The sequence below is a fragment of the Talpa europaea genome, assembly GCF_964194135.1.
Source record: "Talpa europaea genome assembly, chromosome: 6".
Classification (NCBI taxonomy): domain Eukaryota; kingdom Metazoa; phylum Chordata; class Mammalia; order Eulipotyphla; family Talpidae; genus Talpa; species Talpa europaea.
The window spans coordinates 85,507,440-85,522,332 of record NC_140072.1 but is presented as its reverse complement, the minus strand read 5'-3'; positions in this window follow the sequence as shown (position 1 = coordinate 85,522,332).

Here is a 14,893-nt window from a genome sequence, read left to right as displayed (position 1 = left end):
AAAAGTCATCTTTTTCACAGGTATCTTTTTCTAAGCAGAATATCTCAACCATAGACTTAAAATATTCAGTAAATCATGTTGTAAACAGATGTGCTATCATCAAGACTTTGTTGTTCCATTTCTAGAACACAGGCATATTTAACATCATCCCTAAGAGCCATAGAATTTTTTAAATGGTAATAAGCACTGGCTTCAAATTAAAGGCTCCAGCTTCATTAGCCCCTAAAAAGAGTCTGCCTGTCCTTTGAATCTTTGAAGCCTGGTATTGACATCTCCTCTCTGGCTATGAAAGCCCTAGTATAGATGTGCAGATGTGTAGATGCCTAGATAGCATCTTCTTCTACTATAGGGCTGTTTCATCTCCACTGAAAACCTATTTTGTATTGTAGTCACCGTTATCAAATGATCTTAGATTCTTCTGGATAACCTGCTACAATTTCTACATCAGCACTTGCTGCTTCACTTGTGATTTTATGTTCTGGAGACAGCTCTTTTCTTAAACCTCGAAACCAATTTCTATTCTCTTAAACTTATCTTCTGCAGCTTCCTCATTCTCTCACCCTTCATATAACTGAACAGAATGGGGTCTTAGTCGGGATTCAGCTAAAGGGAATGGCTGCTTTGATCTCTCCAGACCACTAAAATTTCTTCATATCAACAATAAAGTTATTTTGCTATTTTACATTTCATGTGTTCACTGGAGCATCACTATAAATTTCTTTCAAGAACTTTTCTTTTGCATTCACAACTTGGCTAAACTATTTGATGCAAAAGCTTAGCTTTTTCCCTATTTGATTTTTGATCAGCCTTCCTCGCTAAGCTCAATTACTTCTAATTTTTTAAAGTAAGAGAAGGAAGCTCTTCCTTTCATTTGAACTTTTTTTTTTATTTAAAGATTTTTATTTATTTATTTATTTATTTATTTATTTATACAAGCACTGGGTACAGTCAGAAGTGCAGAAGAGTGAGAGGATTCACCAGAGCCAGAGCGGGGAACAGAACAGGCAGACTGACGAAATACACTGCAGAGGGGAGCAGCAGGCGCAGCAGGAGAGGTCTACATGCCATGTGGGACCCTCACCAGCAGCCAGGGATCTAACTGGTGCTGCAGAGGCTGCAGGCAACTTCGCAACCCAGCGCTCAACTGCTGCGCCACCAGGAGAGGCCCTGAACTCTTTTTTTTTTTTTTAAAAGATTTTTTTTATTTATTTATACAATAGCTGGGGTACAGGCCTGAGGCGCAGGAGGGTGAAAGGATTCACCAGAGACAGAGTGGGGAGCAGAGCAGGCAGACAGACAGAAAGCACTGGGGAGGGAGCAGAGGGCACAATAGGAGAGGTCTGCCGTGCCATGTAGGAATCTCCCTTGCCGGCCAGGAATCAAACCCGCACTGCAAAGGCTGCAGACAGCTTCACAGCACCCTGTGCTCAACCCACTGCACCACTGGGGAGGCCTTTAATCCATTTTTTAAACCTATTGAGAGGATCATAATTTCTTCATCAATCTTAATATATAAAACCATTCTTGCAGAAATAAATTTATGAAGAATCATATAAACTTAGCTATTATATATTACTTTTAGGCACATTTTGGGATTCTATTTGACAATATTTTATTATTTTCACATTTTGAGGATATTGAAAATGAGATTAAATTATTTTGCACGTAAGATGGCCATAAATTTTGGGGACAAAAGGATGGACTATTGAACTGAATAGTGTCTCTCCAAAAGATATATCTAGACTATGATGTTATTCAGAACTAGGAACTTTGCTGACATAATTAAGGTAAAGATTTCAGGCTAAGGTGGACCTGAAATCCAATGACTGGTATCCATGTAAGAAGATGGAAAGAGATTCAACACAGAGACAGATAAGAAGGGAACGCAAAAATAGAGACCGAGATTGGACTGATATATCTACAAGCCAAAGAATACCAAAAATTGCTGGTAGTTACCAGAAGTGGGAGAAAAGAAAGGAAAGATTCCCTCTTAAATTTTCTAACAGGAGCCCACCCCACTACCATTTCATTTTGGAATTCTGGCTCCCAAAACTGTGAGAGAAATATATTTCTGTTATTTTGCCCCCAAACACAGTGATATAGGGAGGCCTTAATGAAACTCTCCCTCCCCCAAAAGCATGCCTAAAAACAAAAAATAAAGATTGTTCACAGGAAATGTCATAAGCATTTTGCCGGCAACAGGGGACTGTTTCAGGAAGATTTTGCACTGAAGTTGGTGATAAACTGTGGAATCAGAACAGGTGGGGAGCTGAAAGGTGTTGCAGAGAGGGTGGAGGCCATTCCAATCAACTGAACAGGCAGGGCTCTGAACACAGACGGTGTTGGCGAAAGGTAAAACCTGACATGGTGAATCTTCACAGTGCGTCATTTCAAAGAACAGGAAGCACAGACTAGCATAGTCACAGGTGGAAAATCTCACTGCTTGCAGCAGGGGTGGCAGAGTCCCATCCCCCTTCCTGCTGAAAAATCATGAGACCTAACAGTGTCATCACCTCACCCACCCCCCCAACCCCTGCCAAACTAACATGCTCTAGGTGCTGTCTTGCCAGTCCTATACCACAGAGTTGAGTGGCAATGGGGCAGGATCCTAGAATTTGTAGCAGTCAGCAGAGCATATACCTGAGAAAGAAGAGACAGAATGAATCTGTCTGCTAGACTAGCCCTCCCTCCACACCAAGACGAAGACTGAGTCCTTGAACTCCAACTCTCCCTTCCTCTCTCATCTGCCTCCAAATTAAAGAAGAGAAACAAACAAACAAACAAACAAAAACCATAAATATGTGTCTCCAAGAGGGAAAAATGAATAAGGCAACATACATTCCTAGGAAGCAAGGAACATATAAACAGAAGATGGCCAAGCAGTAAGAGAAGTCTAGAGACACATGTCAAGGACACACATTTAATAATGTAACAAAGATTTTAGAATAAAAATCTAATAAAAATCCAAAATCTCAAAGAGATCATAGAATTTAAACAACATAGAAATGGAGGTCCAAAATCTTAGAAGAGATCCAGGGGGAAAAAAACAAGTTCTTTACTAAAGTACGAAAAGCACAAAAAGATGTGCCGAACAAAATGAGGACAAATATGGAAAGCATATTAAATAGACTTAAACAGGCAAAAGAGAGAATATCAGAAATTGAAGCTACAGAAGTACAAATGAACCAAGTGGAAGGAGAGAGAGAAATAAGATTTAGAAAAAAAAAATAAAGAAACTCTATGAGAAAAATAACTCTCCATTAAAAAAGAAAACATAAGAATAATGGATATTCCAGAGAGTGAAGAGAGAAAGATAGGAACAGAGACTTTATTCAAAGAAAAATAAATATCTGAGAACTTCCCAAACTTAAGGAAATAACTAAACAGGGATATCTGGGAAGCAGAAAGAATGCCCAAATTTCTAAATGCATAACAACTTTCATGAAGATGTATCATTGTTAAATTATCAACAGTCGATGATAAAGAAAAAATAATAAAAACCACTAGAGAAAAAAAAATGCAACATACAAAGGCACGTCCATCAGACTTTCTTTAGATTTTTCAGCAGTATCTGCACTTGAAATAGTGTTTAAAATGGTGCAAAGACACAACAGAGCTAAAACAGTACTACGGGAAAGTGCCCAAGGTGGGAGATAAGTCACTCTGAGTGGGTTCTCACGCGTGCACATAATAGCAAGACTGCACAAGCTCCTGGTCCAACAACAGCAGGGTTAATTAACAAACAGGAGATGGGAAAAGTTAAGAGTTTCCAAGGCCACAGTGGCCAGCTCTCTCATCCCAAATAGTGGTTGCAGTATCTAGACATCCCAAACAAAGGCTATGCATGGCAGATGAGGTGACACTGAAGCAGCCCACAATAGCAGCCTGAAAGCTGGGCCAGATAATGGACCAGACAGCAACAGACTCAATAGCACCAGGGAGGGGCCAGAGACCAAAGGCTGTGGACAGATCCTTGAGACATTGTCCCAAGCCAATGGTGCTCCTTGCAGGCAATGTCAAGGGCAGAGTTAGACGCAGAGCTGGAGGCAGGTATAGCAGTGGAATGTCTGCAAAGGTCTACAGAGGTATAGTGTCTATGGAGTCTACAGAGGTCTGGAGTCTACTGAATTCCACTGAGTTCATCTGCTCGGTGCTTCTGGAGGTAGTTTGATGAATCCTTTCTTCAGAGGCCAGGAGCAGAAACCTCTTCGAAGGTGGTTGATGAATGATAAATGCTTTCTCTTCAAAGGCAGGGAGCAGAATACTTCTTTCTTCAGAGACTGGGAGCTGAATGAATCAAGCTGGCTCTTGCTTTGCTTGAATCCCTTTCAGGGTCTCTCACCCTACAAGCGTGATTGGACAGTTTTTTTTTTTCTTTTTTTTCTCCGTTGGCATAATATATTCTTTTTTATGTATTTACTTTTATTTTATATATTTTTACATCATTTTTCATTTTTGCACAATGTATGTATTTTCATCTTGGTTATAGTCCCCATACAATTCCCACCCCCCTTGTTTTGATCCTACTCCCTTCTCCCCTCCACCCTCCATAGTGTGTCTCTAGTTTTTAGTTGCTTGTTGATTTTGATTTTGACTTTATTATAATTAGTCTCTTTCCTGGTGCCTTATTGAGGTTTTCTAAATTCTTGCTATGAGTAAGACCATCTGGTATTTTTCTTTTTCTTTCTGGTTTATTTCATTAAGCATGATCCCTTCCAGTTCCATGCATGTTGCTGCAAATTGCATGACTTTATCTTTTTTGATTGCTGAGTAATATTCCATTGTGTATATGTACCACATCTTGATCCAGTCATCTATTTTTGGGCATTTGGGTTTTTTCCATAGTATACCTATTGTAAATAGTGCTGCTATAAACATAGGGGTGCAGGTGTCCTTTGAGTTTTCAATCTTAAGCATCTGTTGGGAACATTTACCACCAATCATCTCATTTCCCATTTCAATCTGAATAATTAACTAATGAACTGAGCTTGCATCTGATTGGTTTAGCTCACACCTGATTGGAACATTTAGAATCCTAGAGCCAGATATAAAAGGAGGGAAAAGCCCACCCTGCCCTGTATTCAGGTCAAGGCAGGATCGTGGACCTATAGGCTCCAGAGAATCATAGGGGCTCTTCTGGGGTTGGGGAGGAGGAATGTACAATGAAATCAGTGAGACATTTCCAAGGTAAAATATCTTGGAAAATGTTCAAGACAAGTTTATATTATTTGAACTTTCACATTGCAATTTGTTCTTTTACTGGAAGATCCCCATGTATCATGTTTTTTGTCAATATGAAATAATGAATTTTTAAATATATCTCAGTGAAGGAACAGCAATGCTGAAAAAAAAGCTGAAATATTTCCCTCTAACTTTAAAATTCATTTTGTTCATTGTTTTATTCATATACTCCACAGAAATCTGTTTCTTGATATTTCAGGGGCCTTTCATTAAATTTGGTGATTCAATTATCTTCATAAAATAAGAATGTCAGCAGCTTGAAAAAGCTGGCATTATAACTTCATCCAAGACTCTCAGGGTTTCCCCTCCACTGGAAAACATGAGGACATAGAACTTGAGCAAAAATATAATCAGACACAGAATCTAGTGGGAAAAGGGGCATATTTTGTTCATAACAAGCTGATAAATGAATAATTTTAAAGTTGAGTGTATTAAAAACTACTGCTTTTAAAACTAATTGTCTATAATGACAATATAACTGTGTACTGGAATGATATAAGAACCTGGAATGACATACATGTGTCATAATGAAATGTGACAGGGAAATTAGACTACAGCTTTCTTACAGTGAATTTTGAATAAATATTTTCTCTGATTAATAAAATGTCAATTGTTTGAGAGTTTTGCACTGAGATTTGGATGGCAACAGGGTCAGATTGTTGCAGGAATTTCTTTAAAAAAAAAAAAAGATTTATTCATGCACACAAGAACCGGGGTAAAGGCCAGATATGCGGAAGGATGAGAGGATTCACCAGAGACATAACAGGGAACAGAACAGGCAGACCGACTGAAAATACACTGCTGAGGGGAAAAGTGGACAAGACAGGGGAGGTCTGCTATGCCATGTGGGTATCTCCCTGGCCAGCCGGGAATCAAACCTGCCCTACAGAGGCTGCGGACAGCTTCACAGGGCTGCGCTCAACCACCTGCGCCACCAGGGAGGCCCAGTTACAGGAATTTCTAATGAATGAATTAGGCAGATTCAACCTGCTTCATTCATTAAGCTCAGCAGAGGCTCTTAAGGCTCCACCTGAATCAGCCATTGTCATCATCATGTTGTGCACAGAGGCACAGGATCTCTGGAGCTGAATGAAATACCTGACATTAATGGATTGATTGATTTACATGAAGGAAGTTCATTCGGAAGAAATTCCTTTTATCTCTCTTCATCTAGAAACTTCCATGAAATAAAATAGTCTTTGACAAGCCTAACATTGCTTCACGCTCCTCTCTGCTGTAACGTATACCTCTCCCTTTCTGCTCCCACTTGCCTAGAAACAGTGTATGTCTGTGCCATCTCAAAAATAAAAGTAATTAACAGAAAATAATGTCCTCTTAGAATTCTGCCAACCCATGTCACACTTAACTCACTAAAAAAGAAGTGCCTTCCCACATGTATGCTTTTATACTCCCCTTTCATTCTCAAACCTATTATAATCTGGCTTCTGCCTAGATTTGGTTATGAAATTCCTCTTGCTGAAATCTCTAATAACAACGAAGCAAATATATTATATTTCAGTCCTTACTTTCTTTATCTACTGCAGTGCACCCAACACCACTGATGACTCCCTCTTTTCTTGTGTTTCTCTATTTTGGTCTCTAGGCTCCAGCTCTCATGCTGCGTCTCAGATCCATCCTCCTTCCCAGTGTCTTCATCGTCTCTCCTGCCATTAAACAATGGTGAATCCCAGACTCCCATCATGAAACCCTTTCTCTTTATGCTCTGCCTGGACAATTTTATCCTTGCTGAGAGCTTCCCCTTAAGGTTAAGAATTCCAAAATCTGTATCTGCTATTCAACTGTATCATCAACTTCTGAACTCCAAATCTATACATCCCACATATAACATGATTATTCCATAGATAACCTAGACTCAATGTGACCAGAAACATTAAAAAATATTTCCCTCTGTATTCTGTATCCTTTTAGTTATTCCAAAGAGTAAGCAAAGAATCAGTTTTTCTTCCTCTCTCCCCAATATCCAAACTTAATATGACCAAGTCCTACTGATTTCCCCCATCTCACATCTCCACTCCTCTCCATTTTTAGTGTGACTGCTGTAGCTCACATACGCATTATCTCTTGCCTGGAATATTGTCTCCTGACCAGTCTTCCTGTTATTTTATTTGCTACCTTCCACCAGTGCATTCACATTACTACTGCCAGAGTGATCTGCTTAAAATTGCAAGTTTCAAGCTATTGTTGAAAACTGTCCATATTACACATATCTTTTGCATCTCCTGAGGACTTTCTGTCCTCTTCTCCCAGGTCTCTGTCACTTGCTCTTCCTCAACTATAGCCACTTCAAACATCTCAATGCCTGTGTATGGAGATCCTGCCTGAAAGCAAGACCTGGAACCTCTAGATTTCTTCAACCACTTCCAGACTCAGGTAAAGGACTTCTTGTTAGTTCAAGCTTTCCAAAAAGTAAATACCAATGTAAGATTTGACAACAGGGCCTCCCCTGGTGGCACAGCGGTTGAGCACTGGGCTGCAAAGCTGCCTGCAGCCTCTGCAGCACCGGTTCGATCCCCGGCCACCGGCAAGGGTCCCACATGGCGTGACAGACCTCTCCTGCAGAGCCCACTGCTCCCCTCAGCAGTGTATTTCGTCGGTCTTCCTGTTCTGTTCTGGCTCTGGTGAGTTCTCTCACCCTCCCGCGCTTCTGACTGTACTCAATGCTTGTATAAATAAATCTTAAAAAAAAAAAAAAAAGATTTGACAACAATGTTAATCTGATTCTGATTAGAGGACAGAGAAAGAGGGAAAAAAAGGTTCAATGGCAGCGCAGTTCTAAGGAAATTTTGGCAGGACCGCTACCAGAATTTCCTGGTAGAAAGGTCTCCTATCTCCTAGGAATAAACCTCTTTTCCTATCTCTACTATGACTGATCACTGAGATGCAGATATGACCTCTGCATATAGAATGTTCTCAAATCCACCAAGTAACACTGTTGAACAGAAAGCGACAAACCACTCTATGGTGAAAACAGTACATTTGGGATGGGGCTGGAGCAGGTCCAAAATTCTAAGTAAATTACCATTAACTGCTGGCTCAGACTGCCATGCCATGCAATTTGACTGCATCACTGTCTTTCCTTGAAACCAATGACCAGCTCTCAGAGGAAGAAAAGACTGGACTGGCTCACTGATATTTCAGAGTTCTGTGTTGATGTAGCTAGAAATGGATAGTTGTCACCTTATGGCCTCAATTGTGGGAGATACTGAAACTAATCTGATGGGATGACCCTGAATAGTCTCCTTGACCAGCCCAGTTTGTGCAATGTGCCCATGAACAAAATGGTCAGGACATCAGGGATGAAGACCATGCATGGGCCTAATAATAGGCACTTCTTTTCATCATGATCAATATAGTTACAGCCAGTTCTTTTAAGTGGACAATGTGCCAGCAGCAGAAACTGAAACTGTGACCTCTGTATATCACCAGTCCTTAAGGTATCAACCAACAAGCCACCTAAAGGCAAGTCAATTAACTCAGACCTTTTTCGCTTTGGTGGGGACAATGGTTAATAATTCATATCAAAAAGTGACAAATACTCTGGATATGGGGTTGCCTTTCAATACCTCTGTCAGTATCACTATCAAGCAACTTAACAGAATGTTTGTCCCTCAACAAGTTTTCCACACAACCTTCCCTCCAACATAGAGCCTTTCCTACAGCAAAGGAGATACAAACACATATTGTCACAATGGAATTCACTAATTATACTATGTATCCCACCATGTAGAAGCAACCAGTACAACAGAATGTTTAACAGCCTGAAGCAGTCTCAGCTACAGGCCCAACATCTTGTGGGGTTTTATTGATGTCTTCCAAGAAGTGATATGTAAGCTAATTATCAATATCTGATATATACTACTATACCTTCAAAAGTAAGAATACATGGATTCATTGACCAAAGAAAGGAGAAGCAGTCATTCTCATCAAAGACAGGGCTTCATTTATAAAATTTGTGCTTCTGCTCCTGCAATCTAAGCTCCTTCCTATTTAGAGGTCTTAGTTCCCAGAGAGGGAAACTTCTGCCACTGTATATAATAAGAGTTCCATTGAGCTTAAAACAATGACTACCATCAGACTATTAGGTCATCATGTCAGTAGTCCAACGGCTAGATGATTTACTATCTGATTAAAGTAATTAAGGAGTTGGTATTACTACTACAGAATTATATCATAGGAGATAATGTCTGAGACCCATGAAAGTCACTGGATCTCTCTCAGTATAGTCATGCTCATAGATAATGACTAATGGGAAAATGGAGCAACTATGACTTGAAAAGCACAGGGCAAATAAAAGGTCAAGGCTGAAGGCCTGAGTCACTTCACAAGGACAGCAATTAAGACCAGTTAAAGTTGGCCAAGGACGAAGGAAGTTTAGAATATGAGATAAAGGAAAGAGATGAAAAATAGAATTTGAGCCTCAGGAACCAGCCCCAGTAAAAGATTGTAGTATATTACTCCACACCTCAGAAATCACACCTAGCCATCATCTTGAAAGGGATTCTGTGGCAGATTGACTTGTTTCCAGCCTCTTGGGAAAGCAGTGAGGGCAACTTGTTCTCAAAAACATGGAAGCTCTATTGTATTGAGGGAGCCACATATAACATAGGTCACAAACTGATCTAATGAATACAATAAGTTATTTGTATTGGGCACATTTTATGTACTGTCTCAGATTCTCTCAACTTCACCTCTCAATTGGCCATTGGCTGTTCTTTGGTTCTGCCTTAGCCACTGCTACAATCACCAATTCCCTGTGGACTGGCGCAGACCTGCTGTTTGAGACTGACAGATGGAGTCTCTGGCTTCTCCTCCTATTCCCATACTCAGAAGAAGCACCACATCGCAAAGTACAGAATCTGGCTCTCCAGAAAGTGCCAAGGAATGCAAAACAGAGGTTCAGGGGATTAATACCTTATATTTGAACCTTGTTCAGTGGGAGACAAGAAAAGGGAGAGTGCTAGCAGATGAATTATCTCTCCTACATCCTATGATGGACTGCTTTAAGGCAAAATTTTTCCGTTTAAACCTATATGTTGATATTTCATGTGGCTGAAAAACTGGTTATGTTTCTCCTTGAAGCAATGTCTAGCTCCATCATGAAGATTTTGTGTTACCACCCATTATTTCTTGACTCATTTTGCTTTCCCTCTGTATCAGTGTATTGATTACTCTTTGCAAGAAAATACTAGTAGGGAATCCTTTCCTTGGGTTTGTTTGGTGAAGAACCTGGGTTAAATCTCATTTCATTGCTTACTCGACCTAAATAAAACCTCAGATATGGCTCTTGCCAACATTTTCAATCTCATCTTCCCTACACTCCTCTTTTGGCAATACAGAGTTATTGACAGGTTTCTGAGCTGCCCACTTTTTTCGCATCATCATATTCCTGCATTTGCTTTTTCCTGTGCCTAGAGAGCAATTCTCTATTCTCTCTTTCTCTGGAGCACCTAACTATACCATGAAGTCATATAGTAGTCAATCTAGCACTTCATAAAACTTCCCTAAAATAAATGAGAATGTTTCAAAGTATTTTTGAGTCTTCTTGCATAATGCTGAAGGATTAAAAAGATAAAAAGTCATATGTAATTGGATAAATGCATATTCTTCCTATTATGGTGAAAATATTTGAAAAACAACCAACTCAGTATGGGGATAAGTTGAAATGCATTCATTTATCAGTAAATGTAATTGAAACAGTCACAAAAATTGCTAAAGACGTAAAGAAATGAATATTTAATTATATAGTGCAGGACTCTTTCTGTATAGATAGAAAAGACTAAAGATCTTGTTAACAAGTCAGGATCCAATAACTAAAGATCTAATAACAAGCTATGATATTACTAGTCTGATTCTTACAAAGAATATGAAAGTGACTCAGTTTCTATAAACAACTACAGGAAAACATGTACCAAAAGAGATACATTCTCAACAGTAACTTCTTTAATAAAAACAATATTTTTTTTATATTCCACATACAATTGCAACCCCGATTTTGACCCCAATCCCTCCTTCCCCCCCCCCACCACAAAGAGTGTCTCTGGTTCATAGTTGTTTGTTGATTTTGATTTTTTTCTTTCTTATAGTTATTCTTTTTCCTGGTCCATATTTAGGTTTTCTAGATTCCTGTTACGAGTGAGACCATCCTTTTTTTTTCTTTTTCTTTCTGGCTTATTTCACTGAGCATGATCCCTTCCAGCTCCATCCACGTTGCTGCAAATTGCATGTGTTTATCTTTTTTGAATGCTGAGTAATATTCCATTGTGTATATGTACCACATATTCTTGATCCCGTCATCTGTTTTTGGGCATTTGGGTTGTTTCCAAAGTTTAGCTATTGTAAATTGTGCTGCTATAAACATGGGAGTGCAGGTGCTCTTTGGAATTAATAACATGGACCTCAAAGACATCTTTACAGACGCATCACCCAAAGCAGCGACAGTGAAGGCAAAGATCAACAGCTGGGACTACACCAAATTAAAGAGCTTCTGCACAGCAAAAGAGACAATAACAAAAACAAAGAGAAACCCCACCAACTGGGAGAACATTTTTGCACCCAACACTAATGATAAAGGACTGATCACAAAAATCTGCAAAGAGCTGATGAGACTCAACAAAAACAAAGAAAATAATCCAGTCAAAAAATGGGCAGAAGAGCTAAAAAGAAACTTCTCCGAAGAGGAAATACAAATGGCCACCATGAATATGAAAAAATGTTCAACGGCACTTGCAATCAGGGAAATGCAAATCAAAACTACAATGAGATACCATCTCACACCAGTGAGAATGGCACATATTAAAAAAATGAGCAACAACAGGGCCTCCCCAGTGGCGCAGCGGTTGAGCAATGGGTTGCGAAGCTGCCCGCGGCCTCTGCAGCACCGGTTCAATCCCTAGCCACTGGAGGAGGGTCCCACATGGCGCACAGACCTCTCCTGCCGCCCGCTGCTCCCCTCAGCAGTGTACTTCGGTCCTTCTGCCTGCTCTGCTCCCCGCTCTGGCTCTGGTGAATTCTCTCACCTTCCCGCGCTTCTGACTGTACCTAGTGATTGTATAAATAAATAAATAAATAAATAAATAAATAAATAAATAAATCTTTAAAAAAAAAATGAGCAACAACAAATGTTGGCGAGGATGTAGAGAAAAAGAAACTCTCCTGCACTGCTGGTGGGAGTGCAAACTGGTCCAACCACTATGCAAAACTGTGTGGAGATTCCTCAACCTACTAAAGATAGGGCTTCCATATGATCCAGCAATTCCACTCCTAGGTATTTACCCAAAGGACACAGAAACAATAAAAACAATAATTTATGGAAAAATTAAGTTTAAAATAATGGCTACTCTAAATGGTTTTAAAAAAATATTATGGAATAAAGTCACAGAGATATTTCCATAGATGAAATCCTTTTTAAAAAAAAAGATTTTTGGGGGCCTCCCTGGTGGCGCAAGGGGTTAAGCACCACACTATGAAGCAATCTGCAGCCTCTGCAGCACGAGTTTCATCCCCAGCCAGCCAGGGAGCAACCCACATAGTGCAGCAGACCTCACCTGACTCGCCTGCTGCTCCCTTCAGCAGTGTACTTCGGTTAATCTGCCTGTTCTGTTCCCCACTCTGTCTCTGGTGAATCCTCTCACCCTCCCACAATCTGGTCTGTACCCCAGTTCTTGTATAATTTTTTTTTAAAAATTTTTAAAAAAAGGAGAATTGGTGTCACCTTTCCTAAGCATGCCAAAGGAGCTACTTTCAGACTAAATTCTCCCTTGATATTTATGTATAGGAGAAAAAGAAACTTTACCCACATTCCTCCCACCACTCAGGAAGAACTTTGTGATAAAAGTGTCTTGGAGTATGCTGAGCCATGATCCAGAAACTAATTATGATAAATTACAATAAACAAATTTTGCCTGATCATTTTCTCCCCCAAAGTATATACTCTTAACCTTATTTTAATTGAAATCTTTGGAATTAAATGTTATTAACAATGACAAACAATATGGGATAATTTTTATAAAAGTTAATGACTTTTAAAATTCTGTAGTGCTTTCAACTTAAAATGTCATTCTATGTTTAGGGCAAATATTAAAGAAAACACTTTCCTTTAATTAAAGATCACCTTGAAGATAGATAATATTTAATATATGTGATAATAAATCTTAAAACAAAAAGAAACATCAAAAGGCTCCTGTTATAATTATAGTATCCCAGTGTTTAAATACTGAAAAACAAATAAAATGTCATTTTGTATTTATTTTTTTATTTATTTTTTAAGATTTATTTATTTATGCAAGCACTGGGTACAGTCAGAAGCGCGGGAGGGCGAGAGAATTCACCAGAGTCAGAGCGGAGAGCAGAGCAGGTAGACTGACGAAGTACACTGCCGAGGGGAGCAGCGGGTGGCAGGAGAGGTCTGCGGGCCATGTGGGACCCTCGCCCGGCGGCCAGGGATTGAACCGTCGCTACAGAGGCTGAGGGCAGCTTCGCAACCCAGTGCTCAACTGCTGCGCCCCCGGGGGAGGCCCTCATTTCGTATTTAAACAAGAACATTAATTTTGAGAGCTAGAAGTTATAGGAATTATTCCTTTAAAGGAAAAAAGACATTCTGACAGTATATTTTATATTAATATTAATGAATTTCTTTAACAAAAAATTTTATGTCAACAGCTCTGCCTATTAGGATATAAGATTTATAAGCACAGGGCAGAAATAAAATGTAATGGGCATACAGGGTAGAATAATCCAATTATGTCATTATGTCATTTTCTTTTTTTTTATTTTGGAGGCGTCATTACTTCGTTATTCAATTTAATTTCTGTAATTGTTAATTTAATTTTTAAATTTTATTGTATTATTTTTTATTGAGGTAACATTGGTTTAAAACACTTTACAATGCAGGGGGAAAGAGAGAGAACAGGCTCACAGATGCAGGTTACCAGACCACAACCACCAGCAAAGCACTCATAATCCCCCAACACAATCCACTGTCCCCCACCCCAACCCTCACCTCTTCATTCCCCACACCAGACTCTCCTACTCTGGTTGTCTCATTTCTCAAGTCAGATATTTAGGGACTCTTGGTTTAGTGTTGTCTGTTTCTTTGTTTTGTTTCCCTATATTCTACGTAAGTGAAATCATGTCATATTTGTTTTTCTCCTTCAGACTTACTTCACTTAACATTCCCTCCACTTCCATTCTTTGTGCAGCAAAACATGACATCTTTTTTTAACCTGAGAAGTATTCCATTGTATACATAGACATATATTCCATATCCACTCAACAGTCATTGGGTATTTAAATTGTTTGCCTAGTTTGCCTACTTTTAATAGTGCTGCAGTAAATATAGGAGTACATAAATCCATTCAAATTAGTGGTTTTGCATCCCTTGGGTAGATACCTAGGAGTGGAACTGTTGTATCATAAGGTAGATCTAATTTAATATTTTGAGAAACCTCCATACTGTTTTCCATAGGGACTGGAGCAGGCTACATTCACACCAACAATGTAAGAGGGTTCCTTTTTCTTCACATTTTCACCAACATTTGTTGTTTCTGGTCTTTTTGATATGGGCCATTTACACAGGTGTGGGATGGTGGATATCTTATTGTGGTTTTGATTACACTCCTTGATAATACATGAC